At 42.1% G+C, this 18,196-nt stretch overlaps 1 protein-coding gene across 1 annotated transcript in view; it reads left to right on the top strand.

Annotated features, from left to right (window-relative positions):
* The first annotated feature begins 1,257 nt into the window (after window positions 1-1,257).
* The window catches only part of LOC119490471 (EMILIN-3), a 58,634-nt gene continuing 41,695 nt past the window's right edge, over window positions 1,258-18,196 (top strand). Inside the window, exon 1 of the mRNA XM_037773890.1 lies at window positions 1,258-1,524. The gene's annotated coding sequence lies outside the window, so the exon portion shown is untranslated. The remainder of the gene's footprint in view (window positions 1,525-18,196) is intronic.

Below are 18,196 nucleotides of genomic sequence, written 5' to 3' on the forward strand. Positions count from 1 at the left end.
CTGCAAACCAGCCTCTGGTGAGCACTCAGTTTGTTGGATGCTGGTCAGGAGCTGAAGACAGCTTCCTTCCCTCCTCTCTCTCTCTCTCTCTCCAGTTCCTCTCCGCGGGCAAAATGTGTGCCTGAACGGAATGCATTTGATTCATTTCAAATGTTTTGTATTTCCATCTTTGAATCTCCAGCTTTTCTTCACTGTATCGTATTAGCATGTAAAGAAGTAGCCTAAATACTGTATGCCTCTTAACTTCTATCAGATATCCTGAATAGGTTTCATCCAATTAACAATCGCAGCCAAAATGTGCTCAGCAAAGGAAATAAGACATTCAAAAGAAAAGAACAGTATCCCTGTTAAATGTGCAGAGGTTTAATCCCTTGCAGTGAGGGAATGTGAAGGGGCAAAGCATGCCAACTTGGTCCGCGCAGGCCGTTTCCTGGGGAAATGACTCTGACCAGCCCTTCTGGCTTTCCATCTGTGTGGATCAGGAGCATATCACCAGTAACACATGCTGTCCTCATTCTCTTACCTCAGGTCCACACTTTTGTTCCTGTATATTAACATTAAAAAGCAAGGGTGAAAGTAAAAAACTACATTCACTCTCGTTACTGCAACAAAGTTGTTTTTTGGTACTTGTACTTTTTGAATATCTTTTTAAATTGGTTGATTTAGAATTTCTATTTTAGTGCTTAAAGCTTAGCAGTCTGGAGGCTTTTAGTTGATACATGAGCGTCATTATTCCGTTTTTTGTTTGTCCACAATGGAGAAAAACTGCAGCATTTATTTTCTGGGCTTGTTGCCACAGACAGCCAGTTTGTAATACTGCAAAAATATAAATATTGCAATACTTTCATCAGTGGGCCATCACCATTGTGTTACCTCATTCGGTGATATATAGTGACTTAAAAGACATTTATTTAATTAGGCTACTAAGTGGTCCTACTTTTTTTTTATCACAATACTTTATACTTAGCTACACCTCAAATCGTATCCCATACATAGTAAAAAACACGAACAATTTGTGATGAACTGTGAGAATGAAACAAAAGACAGGAGCAACATTCGCAGCAGCTGCTGCAGAGAAGAAGCTGCTGGTGTGTCTGCGGCCACAGGAGGGCAGCAGAGCTCCATGTTCACATACAACGTGTACGTTAGCTGGCACAGCGTCTGACACCCGGGGCGGTGCTTACAATTACAGGACAAAAAAATGAACAACAATGCAGTACAATTAAGGAGGACGCCATAAAAAGGTATGGTTAGCATTATTGTACCTCGGCATTGTTAAAAAAAAGGTTGCATCGTCCTTAATTAATCACTGATTTAATGCACCAATCAGAAAGCACGCAGCGAGTGACGCAAATCAGACGCACAAGGTGTTACAGGTGCATCTCTTTTGAAAACGTTGTTGTTGAGCGCAGAGGGACAGAGAGGCTGAATGGACATTATGGGGACATTATGCTTTGAGAATGACCGAGCAGAGAAAAGAAGGGTATCGTGGGAACAATTACTCACAGTATCCCGTTCAGACAGGTGAGTACAACATCACCAAGAATTGAAAATGAATTGTTCGTTCCATGGCGACGTCAGCGCCCTGCTGCAAAGCGACGCTTCCGCCATTGTGGACTGAAAGCGACCACCGGTGTCTCGCTAGTAGCGCTCCTTTGCTGTAATATCTCTATGTGTGTTTGTGGCTGCAGTGTTTATATTGTTTATACATCTCTGTTGTCTACTTTGGTGATGTTTTATTCAGTAATTTTCAGTCAGAGTTCTGGTTAATTACAGTAAAAGGCTGTAAAGAGGAAGGTGGTTGTATTTATTATAGACCTCTTCATTGCCACTATGTTGCTAAAGCAGGGGTCTGCAACCTGCAGCTCCAGAGCCACATGTGGCTCTCTAATGTTATGAGAATAAAGTCACAAGTTTAAGAGAAAAAAAGTCGTAGTATTATGAGAATAAAGTCATAATATTATAAAGTAGTCATTTTACGTATTATTTCCTTTTTTTTCGTCAAGTTATGACTCTATTCTCGTAAAGTTATGACTCTATTCTTGTAAAGTTATGACTCTATTCTTGTAAAGATATGATTTTATTCACATAATATAACGACTTTTTGCTCGTAAAGTTATGACTTTATTCTGGAAATCTCTGATTTATTTCCCTCAATGTGGCCCTAATACTCCGTAGTACATTTACACTTTGACCCTCACTGCATTAGACTTATATACTATATACTTAGACTATAAACTGTGATACCTTCCTCACAATGCTCAAATGTTTTGCGGGTCCAGACAGATTTTTTTCTTTTTTCTTTTGCCTAAAATGGCTCTCTTGATAGTAAAGGTTGCTGACCCCTGTGCTAGAGCAACAGCATGGTCCAAGTTTACTTCCTGTCAGCTACAGCATTTACAAACATTGGGCCCATTTACACTGTTTATGTTGTCAAGTTAAGGGTCTATATTTGATAGTCTGTTGTATGTACATGCTGTAAAGTGTATCTATAGAAATGGAATTTATTGTTGGTTTGGACATAAGGGCTCGTGGCGTGATTTTGTTCCTCTACTGTAGATCTATACAGTATGTTGACATGTAATGCAATTTTATTGCAACTTTTTACTTTCGTAGCACAAGTACCTTTACTGGAAGTAAAGCTTTTTTAAAGTAACAGTACTTGAGTATCATTTTCTATTACTCTTTCCATCCCTGTTAAAAGTGAATGAAAGTGGGATTCAGAACAGTCATTTGTAGACATCCTATAATCATACAAATTATAGAGTGGGACAAAGATCGTGCTGATATGCAGAAAATAGCTACTTATCTTGATTACTTTGCCCTGGCGGAAAAAGCACTCAATAATTTAATACAGCCTGCTCTGTACAATTACAGGGTCAGGTCATATGGTACACTGGCAAGTCAAAGTGGAGAACTCACAGCAGAATTAACCAACCAAGGATTTATAATGTACACCAGTACTATTTAATTAGAACAGGGGTGTCAGGGGAGGACTAGCCTCTATTACCTCTGATTGGTGGGGCTGAAATTATTTCCATTCCTCCATCAATTAAGTTCAGTGGTAGAGGACCCATCTGTTTGTGGTTACAGTGCCTGGCTCTACCCTCCGCTATTCTTTTATTTTAATGCTGAATGGGCTTCGTTATGATCAGAGAACTTTGCAATTCATGCTTTGGGTTATAAAACACCATTCATGACAGTAAGCATATCTGTCTGTGTGTGCGAGTGTGTATGTGTGCTCATAACTGGAGGTCGACTCCCATCCATTTGGCAGTTTGAGAAGAAACTTATCCAACAGCACTGCATGGGAATTCATCAGTGATGATGTCGTTTACCATGCTTGACTTTCACACAGTGCATTCAATAGTTTGGTTCTGGTCAGACTAGGAATATTATCTGTAAATTCAAACTATCTTGTAAATCAAGTTGATGAAAATATGATTGTATTAATGAGGCCATCCCTGGCAGTGAAGAGAGGTCATGGTTTTACTATGGGAAAAAAGTTGCAGTATTGCTTTTTTAGATTGAGCATGCTTGGGTGATGAAACACACTAAAAGCAACTTGTTCAGCAAATGTTAAAGTTGAACTGAAACGGTGTCTGAAGCCCACCCTTGGCGTGGCCAAAGAACGTGTTTTCTTAAGTCTGTAGAACATGATGTGTAGGCCAGGACATCTCTGCAGCACCACAATATTTGATTTAAAATAGTATTTTGACACACATTTCACCATTAACCAATATTACGATTTCGATAAAATTGATTGATTGCGCATCCCTTATTTAGCCTAGTAATCATAGCACTCACATAAGAACGTAGCACTATCAGAGCACTGAGTATTTTTTAAATTTATGAACGATTATCTGTCACAGTCAACAGGCGGAAGCGCGTAGAAACAGCTGTTGCGACATCTTGAGCTACAGCTGGCGGGCAGCTGAGTTGTGTATTCCTGTTTCCACAGTAACGTGAGACTGCTCTGTGTTACCATTTTCAACTGTAGCCGGTGTTACGTTAATTTCTGCTCACAGCTGAAGTGTTTTTTTTTTTAAATCCACAGATGCTTTCTGTTGTGACTATGGCTTAGATTGTCATTGTTTGTTCGTGCTTGTTGCCATGAACGTTTTGTATCATTCATTTGTTCATTCTGGAATTTGCAGAATTAGTTCTGCTTACGATGTTATATAACACTAAACATTTAGTAACATGCATTTCAATTATGTAGCATATTAGCCCGGGATCATTGAATCTTATTTTCTGTAGTAGTATTAGGAGTAAAGAAACCAGAAAATACTCACATTTAAGAAGCTGAAATCAGAGAAATTTCTCACCGATTAATCGGTAATCAAAATAGTTGCTGATTAATTTAGTATTTGACAACTAATTGATTTATCATTGCAGCTCTAGTCTGTTACGTCAAAATTCATTGACACCTGCTATAAACAATCCAGCCCATCCCTGATCACAATTCTCTGGCGCCGCTGCTGATAATGTGGCAGCTTCAAAGTAATTTTAAAGGGGCATGGCATGTCTCAATAATCCATATTTATGAAGTCAATTTTAAAGTTCCTGTTGATCTCACAGTTTGAGGACAAAGAGGGTTGAATGAGTGCATGACGCTGGGTGCACTGACTCACTGGATCAAACATGTTTGGAATTTTTGGCCGTTCACCAGGAGAGATGACTTTCGTTTTTATGATCGCAATCATATAACTTCTTGTTATGTGTCATCGGCTTGGCCCACAGGGGCGCAGACTTGGGAGTAATTGGTTGTTTTCGTCGCAGAGCGCACAACTGTTGAAGGAGAATTTCAACAATGCACCGTTTATCATCTCATTGTTGTTTGTGTCATGGTACGCTAATGATTTCTGTATTTATTTCCTTTGCAAAGGAGTAGACAATAAAGACATTTTGAGACACGCTCAATCTATACAACATGTTACATGTGGCAGTTGGGTGCTCACACACACACACACACACACACACACACACATCTATTCAGCAGATATCACACATATTAATATGTTAACAATTTGCACAAGCAGCTGTTGATTTGTGGTTCCTCCATATGGCTGTCAGAATTGAGAGAGAGAGAGAGATCATAGCAGTGCTGATGTGCTGATGTGCTTGGCCAGTAGCCTGTGCTTGGAGGAGTTGTGTGGTTCTGTAGAAGTGACCAGAGAGAGATTTTCGGTGATTTTCATTTCTAATTTGGCTTTTTCATGTGGCTCCAGAGCTTATGTAACAGCCTGGCCAGAGGCTGCTGTTACATCAGCAGCAACAGGACAGCGACGTCCTTGGAGTTGCGAGCACAGCTGAAGTAACTCTGAGCAGCACATGTTGGGGCATTACGGCAGCTAAATGGCGCTTGACTGTTTTCTGGGACCTTTTGGACCCATCATTGACAGGTGGGATTTGTTTCAATGGGTTTCCATCTCCATCAGATAGGCCCGGAGGTTCAAAGCCCTAAAACGATGGGCTGGCTAGGATGTCATCTGGTTTATGATGAACTGGATGTAACACACTAGTGGAAAGTACGATTTCTGGAAATCCTTGGCATGGACCACGAGTGAGATTAATAAATAATAGGGGATCTAATACGGGAAGCCAGGGCAGCATCTGGCTTTTGTTTGACCAGCAGGCCACAGAGTTGGCCCGTATCTCAGACCTCAAGTATCTCTGTTTATCTGCTCAGTTTACCTCTCTGTGTCCCTCATAAACAGCCAGCTGCGTCAATATGTGTTAGTTTGTATGTTTGGCTATCACTGGCAATGTGTCACTCTGACTTGTGTCCGCCAAACCGCTTGATTTTAATGTGAAATGCACTGAACCTAAAGTGAAACTAACAACACTACAAGGGTACAATGGTTTGGGTTGACACATTTTATATTTTGATAAAAACAGATGAATGAATGTGCAAATTCAATTACTGATAATCGCTTGATGCTTCCTGTGTACATTCTACTTTTACTGTATTTACTATAAGTCATCCTTTGGCATCTTGACCTGAACAGTGTGTTCAGAAAGGGTTTACTGTAATTCTGTTTTAAACCATTTAAGTGGTAATCTTTTGTGACTGCTGACTGATTCAAATGATCTAAGTAATTCAATTAATTGGAGCTTAAATGTCGATTAGTTGTCAACTATTAAATGAATCGCCAGCCATTTTGATAGTTGATTAATCAGTTTGAGTAATTTTTTAAGAAAAAAAAAAGGCAAAATATCTGATTCCAGCTTCTTAAATGAAGAAAAATCCAGTACAGTTTTGGAAACGGCTATCTCTGAGATCATACACAGAGATCATAATGTTTGATTTATGTTGTGCTTTTGTCTTTGTTTTCTCCTTCAAAGAAGTATTGCAGCATGGTGGATTTGTTTATGCAATTCTGCATAAAGTCTGACTGTTTCTTTTTTAGATCCAGTCCATGCTCAGATAGACTATCTTTGTGCAACCAGCCTCTGATGTCATCCTAGACAGAGCCCCATTGTGAAATATCGGCTGCCAGAGTAAGGTTCTCACAAGGAGTTACTTGATGTCAGCATTGCCATCACACCCTTTTAAGAGCACAGGGGTCAGCCATATCTGTCATATTAACCAGTGATGAACTGGGGCCTAAGCCAGGAATAACAGCCTCGGTAACTATTATTTGTTGCCCGTATATCTGAATCCGTGTCACTGTTGCCCTGAAACAAAGCACGACAATGAAACACACCCTCACCTTATTACAGAGGCTAACCAGATGTACTGTATGTCCAATATTTTTCATATAATCTTGCCAATCCCTCCTTTGTGACACAAGATTTACTGCGTGTGTGAGACCTCCATTATGCTCCTCTAGTGACCAGGACTCTGCAGCCTCTCCATCTTCTCACATGTAGGCTATACATCCCTCTCATACACGCAAGCTGTTTCTAATCGCATTGAGATCTTGGGAATACCTGCTTGGATAATTAGGAATTCCACTTGGAGAGAGGCCATTTGGAGGCAGGAATACTGGATCATTATGTCATCATTTCAGTGACCCCCGCCTTGATGGATCAGCTTAACATCAGACCTCAAAAAGAGATGGCGGAGAGCTGTGCTGACCTGTTACACCATAGCAACTGCAGCAGCTGTGGAGAACACAACAGAGGAGTGGCACTCAATCAATAAGGTTATTACAGATGGCTTTTCTAAAGAAATACGGAGGAAAGAGATGGAAAAAAAGAAGGCTGCAAAATGAAGGAATACAAAGGAAAGACATAATGGAGAGAAGATGTATTGTTAAAGGTGAAGACAGAAAACAGAAGATAAAAGATTCTTGGAGCGAGTGAAAAGGACACAATGTAGACAGATGCATAAACCCCAGGGACAGACGGGGAGAGACAGAGAGAGAGCGCGCAGTGGCTAAACTAACAGTCAATAATTAGGTCAAAGGTCAAATTTACGACAGGACCATGGTGGTCCAAAACACAGATTGGGGGGCTATGGTATCTTAAGAGGTCAACTCTGTTTGTGGGTGAGCGAACTTGTCAATTTGCATTAGTAAATAATTAGAAAACTGAACTTTGCATGTGTATAGTTGGCATTGATGAAGACAGGAGTGTCTGGCAGGTGAAAAAAAAAAATGGCTGCATGGGTCACGAGTTGTTTGTGAGTCAGTGAGCTGTGTGACAGTGAGTCTAACAGCCCCTCTGCAGGACAGGTCTCCACCTGTGACTTTGATATTAGAGCAGCGCTGAACTGGATGCTTTCAAAAAGACTCCTCTGACCTATGAGACACAGAGGGAGGAAGGGTAAGTCAAAAACACCAAAGTGGAGATATTTCCTGGAAGGAAAGGAAACCAATTTGGAATTCCGGAATTCCAGGATTCCAAGTTTTTCCCACAGCGGCCCCGGAGCTGCAGGAATCAGATTGTCTCAAAGTGATCGGTCGGCTTCCTGAGAGGATGTGCATTCATGTAAAGGAGGGGGGAACATGATTTGCGTTCAGGAAGTCCAATGGTTGAGCTGTTCTTCTCACATTTCGTGTATAGGAACATAAACCAGAATGACTCTGCAGCTATTGTGCATATTTTCCCATTTTTCAAAAGAAGACAAAACTTTTTTTTGGACTTCTGTAGAAACAGCATCTATGCTTCAAGTCTCTGGGTGGACGTTTCCCATGGGTCATTTGATCGTCGGTGTTGCTAAGAGACGCGATGTCAACTTCCGTGATGTGCTACCGACTGCACGTAAAGCCTATGGATGCAGTGTCTGAAATTAACTTTTTGACTCACCGGCCAAGGGGACTGGTAGATGAAACAATCTACCGACCAAGCATATTTTTTACCGGCCAAAATGATAAATTGCCTTTTTGTGCCACGTATACATTTCAGATGTATGTATATGTTTCAGTACATTTCATTGATGTTGAATACAAAACTAAGAGAACTTAATCAATAATTAATTTGCATGTTTGTTTTGATCTTGATGTTAACAATGCAGCTGAGATACATTTAAATATATTTTTTATGTGTAAAAAGAAGCATTTGGTAAAAAAACAAGATTTTGCATTTGGGCCCCCAAAAAGCTAGAACCGGCCCTGCTAGCTGATGCATCTTAAAGTTGGAGGAGCTGCTGGACAAGATGCTCCTGTTATGGGGAGAGGAGCAGCATGTTGCCGAGGAAAAAATGCAATGGAGAGATCTCATTGCAGCCTTATTACCCATAGGGGATGAAGAGGAGCAAGTAGGTTAACGTTAGTAACAGGATTACAGCTGTTAAGGAGTTTTGACTCCTCATGGTTAATGTAACGTTATCGTTCGCTCACTCACTGTAAATGCAAACGTTGGCTGCTGATTGGTTAGCTAGCATGAACTGTAATGTTACCGTTAACATCAAACAGTCTAACATTAATATTTGCAAGTTTACCTCGTTGACTTACAGATGTCTCTTTCCCAATGTAAGTCTATGGGAAAAAGTATTTTTGGGCCCAATGGCAACATGTGACGGACACAGAAGTTGTAAATCCACCGTTTTGCCACTATGAAAATTTGTTTGTGGCGCTCCTCCTGGGTGTTTGCCATGAACACTGATTCAAGACATTTTTTTCCATCTTTTTCAACAAGCCTCACTACTCTTAGTGCCCGCCCACACTGGTATTGCACCAATCAAATGACAGTATGGACACTGTCAGGTTCAATCAAAAATTCACGCCCTTTGGAGAACCATAATGTAAGCGCCGCTATCATGACAGAAAAATGAATACAACTTACGTCTCTTCTTTTTGTTAATTAAAATTTTGCCCAAATAAGTGCAAAGTCAAAAGAAATGTATTTCTTAGCAGAAATTATTTTTTTTGTCATTTCAGTTCGCATTTTTGTTACATCCAAACTGAGTATTTGATCTCTGTCTGTTAAGTTGCTCAGGCTTTCTCAGTGGCGCTGTGTTGGGTGGTCTTGTTATGACACTTAAACACACAAAAGCCCCTTCAGCAAGACCATAAACATACAAAGGGATTGCATTGCCTCAGCTTTGTCATTGTCACCAGTGATTAATACACACTCCTAGTGTGCTGTTTACTCTCGAAAACAATGAGTCACTGTGCTGGACAGCATCTTGCCTGAATGATTTTTGATTATTTGGAAAGCATGCTAAAACAAAAACTGTAATTTGAGGATGACATAATAAATTAATATACTGTGACTGGGGGAGAACTAGAAGATGTGATCGGAGCACAAAGCAGACTGGGAACCACAGAGAGTTACAGAGCAACACGGGGTCACCACAAAACAAATAAACACAACTGTTTCCCCCTTCTTCTGGGAAAAAAGGTGCTGGTGCCCTCACTCACTATGTGCTACAATCAGGAAACGGCTACATTAGCAGCCATGAACAAATTGTATGGTACAGATTTGCTCTTGCAATGTTGTTCTACAGTAGGCCCTGTAGTGCAAACAGCATATCTGCAGCTTGATTTTAGCCCATGTTACCAATATCCCGGGGCATTTATCGAACATATGGAAGCAGTATGTGAATAAAAGGCTTTTGGTTGGTTGGCCAGACATGAGAGAGAATACAATGGGAGGGATGAAATCTGAAACACTAATCTAGCTGTAAATTCATAGCGCGGATCGGTGGTTGTGAAAGGTCACAGAGTTGAGCTTGGACACCTTCGCCTAGAATTGCTGTGTCGTATTTCACACATGAATCGTAGTGTTGGGCAACCATGCAGCAAGGAATTTTACAGTTGAGATTTGTGAGGACATATTGTATTTCATACAAGTGAAAAATGTGTATCAAATGTCTTGAAGCTGGGTTGAACTCTGTGTATGAGTTGTAGGAGGGGAGGGGTTGTCTGGGTAGGAGAATGCGTACTTGAGGATCATTGTGTTTTGCTCCATTATCCCTGGGTGGGTCCTGATTTCTGGCAGGGATGATGAATATCATTCTCTTAAAAACACTGAAAGCCAACACCACAATCTCTGACTGCCCACAACTCAAACCCCTAAAGATGAGTACTGTCCATGTGAACTCCAGCTCGTTGTTATCCTCTGCTTTTCACAGTGGGACACGCTGGCTTGGAATTTCTTTTATGTGCCAGAGCAAAATGATATTCTCTGCATGTCCAAAAACACTAATCAAATTATGGCCACAGTCATTTGAAATCACTGTAATGTTCAGTGACATGTCTTACCAGTGACCCTATCCACTTTGACATTTGGTGTCTGATGTCTCAGCCCCTGCAGGTGCCAGGTGCCGTGAGGCAGGTGTGTTTGGAGTTTCATAGCAAAACGCTGCCAGAGGGCAGAGATTTTTAAAATGCTCATCAGGTGATTTTCTGACACATTTTTTTCTACTAATTTCACTTCCCATCTGAAAAGGCCAAGCATAAAGGGATTACAGGGTACAGGCATGTCCAAATATCCCCATCAGCACCGTAGGCTCCAGGTGTCAGGCCACGTTAGTATCAGCCCCCCATCAATAAACACACCTGTCCCCCCGCATTAAGCTCCAAATCTAACCCCCGGCTTCCCGGGCCCAGGACAGGCCACACCTGGTTTAACCTGTCCACAGATGTTGACTCTGTTTGGGTGAAGGAGAAGGGGAAAGCTGCTGAAAAGTGGGATTGGACTCATTCGTTGGCTGAGTCCCAATGTTTGATTCCATAATCTAGAAACCTTGAGCTACTGTCTGAAGGAATTAGGAGTGTTCAGGGGCTGCTCTTTAGACTGTAGTTCATACAAATATATATAACAGTTAACTTTAGGGGTGTAACGATTCATCTACTACATCGATGTATCGATTTATATTCCTACGATCCAACTACATCGATAGGTGCTCGGCAAGTTATCCTTCACATGAGATATTTATCGATATAAAATCTATTTGAAATGCAAATAAACTGTACAAACACTGTCTGCTACACCTACGTTCACAGCTATAACGCCACCGACAAATCCACACACGGTCTGTCGGAAACTCACTGAAGTTTCACTGCGAATGTGTGTGACTACGGGGAGCACCAAGCGACTAGCAGAGCTACAGGTGCTCAAGCAGCACAAACACACACACTGTTGGACAATCGCTATCGTTAATCCGGGCAGACAGAGTGTCGTCACGCCGGGCAGACACACAGCTGACAATCTGCTAAACTAAACTAAATGGGCGGTGAAGATTTTTATTGGGAAAGTGGCTGCATGTCCGCGACACTACAGGCAGCACTGTGGCTGCTAAGTTAACCCTCCCAGACGTTGAACTGGGGACTGTGAACACAGCATATGCTCCCTGACGGTGAACGGGGGACTCAGTTGTCTGTTGTGCTCATACACTGCAGCTGCATGCGAGCCACTAATCTTGTCGGTTAATGGTTAATAATCGATTAAAGAGGGTCGGTTATCGGTTAAGAAAATGTTTCTAAATCAGCATCCCTAACTCGTACATGAAAAAAAACACTCGTGCAATCCATAGAAACCTAAAACACACAAGCACACCTACAGTAGATCAGTTTGTAAACAGTGTTTTCACCACCCCTCCTTACCTTGTCATCATTCCTGTACGAGACAGTGGATGAGTTTAGAGCTTGGGACAGGTCAAATCCCAAACACACAGAGCAGATCTGCTGATCTCTGGGGCTCTGATAGGTTCCAGCTGCCCCCCCCCCTCCTCTCCTCTCTCACGGGTCCAATGCATCCCAGATGTCTCACGCTGACTGGCTGGACAGACTCACAGCTGGCGAGAGAGAGAGGAAAGAAAGAAAGAATCGAGGGTACCTGCCAAACCTGGATAGCTCTGCTGGTCCGTCACACTCAAGACTTTTATGGTTTATCTGTTTCAGCTCAGAGCAAATGAAACACAAAACACAATATTGCAGATAAGCAGCAGTCGTTGTATATACAATACAATACCACACGTCTTTCATGAACAAAGAGTAAAGCGTGCACATTGTGTTTATTTAACTATACTGTATTTGGAGATAACAATCTGTCATGGATATTACCACACAGATAGACACACCTGCGTGCACGCTCAGGCAAAAAAAACTAACTTTTGTTTCTTCTCTTGCCCGTCACAGATGCTTTTCTATGTCTTTGATTAACTGTGTGTTGCTTTTGTGTTTTGTAATGGCTCTGCCTGTACCAAAAGTTGAGGTACAAGTGTTTCATTGTCCTCGAGAAAACATTTCATTAGTTGTTGCTGCCACAATGTCTCCAAGCAGAATGGAGACGGACCCAAGAGGCAGTAGACCGCCCGCTTACAGAGTCCCGTCACGCCGACACTCCCTCCTCGGCCCAGATCTGCCTCTCATCTGCGTCGCATAAAACTCCTGCATAAGCTGCACAACCTGCACACACACACACGGGCAGGCTTTCCGTCAGCCTCCGTCCCATGTGCCTTTGTCTGGAACAATCTATTAAATAGTGGAACACACCTTTACATTGGTCTTTTGGGGATGATACCTTAAGCACATTTCATTAAATGTTTTGACATGCTGTTGTTTTATTTATTACAGCAGTCCATAGGAAAGTGTTCGTCTGACAACTTTGTCCATTGGAGAAGGCAGTTGTGTCAAAACTAATAAGTATGGCCCTAAAAGCGTGCGCTTTTGCCCATTTCCTTAAGATCCAGTAAACAGCCGCTGACAGATGCTCACTTTCACGTCTTTTTACAGTCACAAGGGTGGAGGAAGAATAACTGGCGTTGGACTACAGTGTTCAGAAAATGTACCTTTCGGCTCCAGAAGGAAGCCGTGAAAACAAAATACAAGATGTTCACTTCTTTCCTGACGTTTTTCCTGTTTCGTAATCTGAAAGCCGGAGTCTTTGATGGACCTGAGAGAGGATGAGTAGTGAACTTATGGGACTTGTTAAAACTTTGATCCAGTGTCGGGAGAAGCGAACCTAAACGAGGAACACTCGCTCGCAGCTATTCACACCACAGGTTTTAAGGTTCCTCTGAGGTTTTGCGATCACCACCATTTTACAGCGATGCATACTTCACACATTGACTCATGTGTTTAGGCCTCGACTAGATGGTGGTATTCACGTGAGTGTGACCATGTCGGTCCTCCCTGGGATCCCTAGTGGTCTTTTTAACAGAAGACATTTGATGTCAGACCAGATGGCCCTTTCATTACCTCTCCTAAATCAGCTGTAGGACCAGAGATGGCAGCACATGGGAGCTGCTAATGACATGTTGACATGAAAGTAACGAGGAGGAATGCACTTCTGCTGCCTCTATTTCAATTCGAAAACAGATTTGTTTATGGCCACATTGTCAAAGGTTTTGGGAACTTTTTAGTGGCTGTGAGACACAAGTTCATGGGAATCCAATTACTGCAAGCCACTTTTTTTCCATACTGTTATAGTAAGTCTTTTAATTTCAACAATAATAAAGGATGAGACAGAATTTTTCTTTTCATCCAATCATCATAAGATTTTTTATTAAACACTGTGCCAACAAAATGCACTTAAAGACACACTCCATTGATTGGAGAGCTTTCAATTGACTGTTTGCTAAATCCCTTCCATGAACAGTGATTGTCCAATCACACCTTAGCAGCCTTAACCAAGCAAGGCAGGCGTGGTTGTATGCTACAAAGAGTCAGGAGGGTGGTGTCTTTTTATGCCTCAGCGCCGACGACAGCCATGGACGGAGGTATTATGTTTTCAGGTCCGTCCGTCCATACCGTTCTCGTAGACACGATATCCCACGAACGCCTGGAGGGAATTTCTTCAGATTTGGAACAAATGTACTCAAAGATGAACTGATTAGATTTTGGCGGTCAAAGGTCAAGGTCAATGTGACCTCACAAAACATGTTTTTGTCCGTAACTCAAGAATTTATATACTAATTATGACAATTTCACACAAATGTCTAATAGGATAAAATGATGACATTCTGGACAAACATTGATGTAAACTGCAACTTGACTGGTTGACGGAGGCATACAACCGCAAGATGGTAATTCTAGTTGTCTTTTAGCCTTTCCAAAACCAAAAAGACGAGCAACATGTAAGTCTTCTCTAATATAAGCTGCTAAGTGAAGCCTAGTCATTTCAGCTACCTTCGATAGTGAGTAGTGTGAGATAGGGGATGTTTGTTGTTCTTCCTGCTAGTTATGGGAACGGTAACGGGAGTGTAAGCAAGAGGCTAGGTCTTTGTTGTTTTGGCGGCCGACAGTAGCCTGTATACTGTTCGCCAATAAATTGTTAGCGAAACGACTTGTAGCCTTCTTACTGAGGAACGCTACAGTACGCTTTCATCATCGTACTCTACTGTAATCTATTATCTATACAAATATCTAATCCTGCAATAAATCCTTCCTGTTGAATGCCTAATGAGAGAGGAGTTTATTGAACTCTATTGTAATACTTGAGGCTGTAATTATTATAATGATTTTACCCCTTTCACATAGAGTACATACTTGTTTTTCAAGTCACTCCTGTAGAGCCATACTTCTGTAGAGGAATGATTCAGCAGAAAATCTAAAAAACATTTTCACAGAGCTTGCCATCCGCAAAATACAAGGAAAGAAAAACACGATGATCGACACTGATAAATCAGTCAGAAACACTTCAGTGGCCTTATCAGTAGAGGCAAGAGAGGGAAACACAAACAGCCAGAAGGACAGGAGGGAGCTGGACTGCAGAAGAATGTTTTGTGATGTACAGATTCCTGAGATCACATGTAGCTGTAAGCAGCGGCTGCATGTGTGAAAGAGCTCTTTGTCTGCAGACCAGGTTCTTGGGTTCAGCTAATCAAATGGATTAGAAACGACTTTGAAAGCCCGCCCATCGGAATTGGCCATCCGCACAAAAACAAACACACTGTAGTGGCTGCAGCCGTCCACTTTCACCAAGGTGCCTGTTGGTGTTTGTGCGTGTGTGTGTGTGTCTGCATACCAGTGCACTGGACTGGATGACTCTTTGTGTTCTGGTCTGTGTGTGTGAGAGAGAGCTGTAAACGGGGGTCCGTTTGTATACGTGTTTAATCTCATGAAAGCAAACGCGTCCTTCAGATGCTGATTAGAAGCTGCTTGATTTCATTTAAATGAAGAAGAAGAAGACAGCTTGGACTGATAATTTCATCGCGCTGTTCCTTTTCTGACCCGACACATCAGTGCTGCAATCCAATGTGTTGTCTGTACTGGTTTCTGGCATTTTAATAAGACCCAGATCTCATTACTCTCTGTCCCTTCCGATGCTTTCAAGTGCAGCATCTGTTTGTAGTGTAATGTCGAACCCAATCAGTCGGCGTTATGCACAGCTAAATGATGTAGATTGAAATGTTTCAGGCTGTTTTCAGAAAAAGCTTCTGCTTCACTTTGATTAATTTGTATTTGAGACAAAACACTTGTTTTTTTTTGTCCCATCTCCAAACAAACCAGTTATTCAATATCACAGTTATTGTTTTAGGAAAAATCTGGGAGGATTACTGACAGTCTTTGTGAATCAAGAGGCCAGAGTGTGACAGGAGAAGGGCTCTGGCTTATCTGTGAGGATGCAGATTGTAACACTGCTCCTGATCCTGAGGCTTGATTACTCAGCTCTCCCAAACTGGGAAACACCAGGACTTTCCACTCGATCTACTCCACGTGCATGCGTGTGTTTTGTATTTTATTTCCACTGCTGTTGAGGAGTTTCCACTGAGTGTTTGCTTAAGAGAAGAAAAAGGTCAAATTGTGCAGGACTCAACTTACCCTCGTGTTTCAGTCCTGGAATCGCAGATGTCTTAGATTCTCCGCTGCTCGCGTTATACTCTGTTATGTTTTTACACGCTGGACACCCACAAATGTGCATGTATACAAGCATGCAAACACACACACACACACACACCTCTCAACGCCCTGAGCTCCCAGGTGGCCAGCTAACTGCCTGGAAGCGATAAAGTTGGGAGGCCCCTTTGAGACATTGAGAAGAGGGAAAATAAGCTTTTTCATCCAAGCAATGGACTGATACAGCACCACGCCATCAAAGCCCCAATGGGAGGTTACAAGTGCTGCTCTATTTACTAACAGCTCTCACATGGCTACAAATTGGATAAAATGAAAACAAACGCATAAAACTGAGCACGTTTTTATCTGTGTGACTTAAACTTAAGCTTAAATGCACTCCCTTTGTCAGCACCACCAATGAGAGCTGCAAAATCCTGTCTTTACATTGTGTTATTTCATTTGAAAAAGTGAACCGACTACTGTGCCTGTGTTTAATCAACCACAATGTTGATGCTCTGAGCTTTTGCGCAATGGGATGATTTATGGTTGATTGCAATTCGATGTTTTTTTGCCATGTTTATTTCCAGTATATGATGCAAGATCGTTGTAATGAAACCCTGCAGGCACCACGCGATGCCGTTTTCACATGTTCTCACTTTCACTCTCTGTCTGCCCCCTCATTATTGCATTAGGAAATGTAAACGTGTCGCCCTGCCTTCATCCCTGATATTTTTTCTCTGTTTACTTGTATGCATCTCTGGTCTGCAGATGTGAGTATTTATCGGTGGGGATTCATCTACGTAGCTTTCTGATGTCTGTCATCGTCAACCTGACGGAGTGCAGAAGCAGGGCTAATCATCAGATAGCTGGATCCCACACTTTTGTCTTGGCTTTGTGTTCTTGGTTGACCTTTCTGGAGAACCCCTCTGGATGAATACTGCGATTCATTATGATTATGTAAAGTTTTGTTTCAAGAAGAGGAGGAGAGGACTTTAAATGTGATAAAAGGAGGAGACAATGAGTGAATATATCGTTCAAGGTCCTCTAATTTGGAAAATGTGTCTCACTCCCTCCAGATGTCTGAAATGACGAATGAACCAAATTTTAAAATGAAGATATCCTCTCAGTCTCCTGGACCAGCTTTGTCCTCTTTGAGGCAACATGATGGCTGATGACTTAAGCTCCTGTTCTTGGCTATAATGGACAATTCAGCATCAACAGAGATAATATACTCCAATTACTCTAATAGACACACATTTCGCAATTGTGGAGATACACGTGAGCACATTGCAGAGTACAGTCACACATGTTGAGAACAGAGAAGCAAGAGAGAGATGTGAGGCAGCTAGACAGCGCTCATTAGATATGTGAAACACACAATGGTATGCATGAACATAAGCAATCATGCAAAAACACACACACACACACACACACACACACACACACACACACAAGTATGCACTCAATGACAGACAGTCAGCGGTGGGCTTTGGGGGCCTTTTGGAGGCGCCAGATGGGACAATCTGCTATAATTGAGGTAATCTGTCGAGGCATCCAGAGATACTGATGCAGTGAAGTGGGTTAGTCTCCAAAGTGAGTGCAATGAAGTATTATAAAGGCTGTCGCCTTCGAGCCAATTCTGCCCGTATTCTCCATGGATTCCATGTCTCATTCATCTCACACTGCATCTTTGTTTTTGTTCCACACACGAATACAGTGCCAAAGTCTTCGGTTACCCCTGGCTTTGTCTTCAGTCGCCGTTATCAAAGATGTCACTAATCCCGTGGATGTTCTGAACTCTGCCTCCTCTGCTACCAATTCTACCAAATTATATAAGGAAAGCTGTTCCCCGTCTCTCTGGCTCGTGTCCCTGTGGTCCCAGTGGCTCCCAGGGCCTCGCCGCGTCCAGCTGGCATGGCTTAGGCAACTGGGACAGCTGGGATCCTTGACCACCCGGATTACAGCAACCCACTTGCCATCACCAACAGCCCATCAAGACGTGGAGTTTTCCACTTCAAACC

Source organism: Sebastes umbrosus, chromosome 6 (assembly GCF_015220745.1).
Source record: "Sebastes umbrosus isolate fSebUmb1 chromosome 6, fSebUmb1.pri, whole genome shotgun sequence".
Classification (NCBI taxonomy): domain Eukaryota; kingdom Metazoa; phylum Chordata; class Actinopteri; order Perciformes; family Sebastidae; genus Sebastes; species Sebastes umbrosus.